Source organism: Hypanus sabinus, unplaced genomic scaffold, assembly GCF_030144855.1.
Source record: "Hypanus sabinus isolate sHypSab1 unplaced genomic scaffold, sHypSab1.hap1 scaffold_137, whole genome shotgun sequence".
NCBI lineage: Eukaryota > Metazoa > Chordata > Chondrichthyes > Myliobatiformes > Dasyatidae > Hypanus > Hypanus sabinus.
The window spans coordinates 255,372-257,643 of record NW_026779441.1 but is presented as its reverse complement, the minus strand read 5'-3'; the positions used below and the strand labels follow the sequence as shown (position 1 = coordinate 257,643).

The following is a 2,272-nucleotide window of genomic DNA, read 5'->3' as shown; positions in this document are numbered from 1 at the left end:
TAATTGTTACAATTCAACCTGCATCTCGTTCACTCTCGCGACATCCTCTGAGCGAAAACGTTCCCCCACAGATTCCCATTGAAAATATAACTTTTCATAATCCACCTGTAATTTCGAGTAATCATCTCACCCAATCTGAGGGGGAATCCCTGCAGACATTGACCTTATCTATATGCCGCATTATTTCGTAAGTATCTCCCCTCATTCCCCTGTGCTTCACTGAATGAATTCCTAAAATGTATTATTCAGAGGGGCTCGTCCGGGAATTGAACCCGGGACCTCTCGCATACTCGCAAATTCAGGCCCTAAGCAAGAATCATACCACTAGACCAACGAGCCCATTCAAAGTTTCTCAACATAAAACTGATTACTTTCACATTCTCAGCCTCCTTCCTCAACACATCTGGGAGGTATTTTATGTCCGACCTTAGAGGACAGGACCAAAGTAGAACAAAGAACAAATAACTTGTCCAGCACACTCGGGGCCCTTCGGACCACCATGTTTTCTCCAGCTATGTAAAACTACTTTCCCGTAACTCTAACTCTTCCCTCCTACACAGGCCATAAACCTGCCTACCTAAGTGTCTTTTAAACGTCGCAGTTACACACGCCTCTACCACACTATTCCTAAAACCCACCACACAGTGTAAAACAAACTTACCTCTGACATCTCACCTCATCTTTCCTCCACTCTCCTTGCCGCTACCCGCAAGGAGTTTGTACGTTCTCCCCGTTTCCGCGTGGATAAGCTGATCAACTGTTTTAGTTTGACCTCCCCCACCTCCTCTACCTATTACCTCTCCCCCGTCACTGCACCGTCATCATCTTAAAGCGCTTTTTATAATACTTACAGTCGAAGTGCATTTTATTCCATATCGTACTCTAACCACTAACTATATTTTATAATATTCTTTACTCTTCATCATTGCTGAATGTTGGGTTATTTTATCGCGTGTTTTTCGTTTTGACGAGCACACCACAGCAAATTCCTTATAATGTGGACGAGTCTCAGGAACGTATAAATTACCCTGAAGCCTAAGAATTTTGCACAGTACTGTTGTAATTTTATGTATTACACTTTACTGTTGCTGCTGGAAAACAAATTTCATGAGATATGTCAGTGATGACAAACCTAATTCTGCTATGGGTCTCTATTGTGGACCCATAGTGATCCATCTATAGTGGGAAGGGGGCAGGGAGAGGGGAGTCATGTTTGGGAAAAGGAGAAGGGAGAGGGGAGTGTGCGGGAAGCACCAGTGATTCGTTCTATGATGAGCAATAAACCAATTGTTTGCAATAAAATGGCCTTGCCTGGAGTCTCGGTGTTGGGAGGGTCTGCATGTACGCCATACCCACCCGCCCCGGCACTCCTTCTCTGCCAACTGGACCACACTTCCTCCCATGGCACTCTGCCCTCACCATTCCCAAGATCCTTTCATCCCGCCAGATTTATATATTTCATTTGTGCATGTTAGTTATTTTTTTCTCCGTTTGGCCAGTTACTTTTCAAACCTTCTATTCCCTTCCACAAGTTCTGCCTGCCCCCTCATTACATGCCACACATACAGCTTCGTCCCAGCTTTCGTTCTGCAGCTCTGAGAAATTTATGTGTTTAAGATCACATTTGTTTCAACTGATATTGCTGGAGACGTTCTGGGCTGGAAGCGGTTAAACGAGTGTGTTTGTTCAGTGACTGTAATAAATGACGGTCCCCAGTGGAAACCGCTGACGTTTGAGACTTTTCCTTCGCAGCAAATATGGCTCTTTACTTCCCACAATTCCGTGAGATCGTTTCCATCGGCACTGACGGTACAACATCGCCGCCGCGAGGTAGAGTGTGGCATTGCAGTGAAATATCCAGCTCGGTTTTGTATTCTCGCTGCTGCTGAGGTGCTTGTTGTTGTAACCAGGTATCGATGCTGTAAACCACGCATATGGTCGTTCTGTACACATAAACTGAGATGTAGCTATTTTTTAAGCCCTGAGTGTAGTATTGACTCCTGAAGACATATTACTTTAAGTTGACGTTCTGGGTAAGATGCTGACAGCACTTAACATTCTACTTTCAAGAGACACACAATCTCACTTCTATCGCATCTCCCAACTGGACCCCGTACATTAACACTTTCCACTTGCGCCACCAGACTTTAACGCCCTCCTCCTATGGTCCCGTAAAGTAACACCCTCCTCATTTGGCTTCGCATATTAACACCATCGTCATTTGACCCTGGACGTTAACACCCTGATTTTTAAATTAACGCCTCCCCTCCCA

The 2,272-nt window shown here is 44.9% G+C and overlaps 1 non-coding gene across 1 annotated transcript; it reads right to left on the bottom strand.

Moving 5' to 3' along the window:
- Positions 1 to 251: 251 nt before the first annotated feature.
- On the bottom strand, positions 252 to 339 carry trnap-agg (transfer RNA proline (anticodon AGG)). Its single transcript is given in 2 exon segments — positions 252 to 287; positions 304 to 339. It is a non-coding gene; the product is annotated as a tRNA-Pro (tRNA).
- Positions 340 to 2,272: the final 1,933 nt, after the last annotated feature.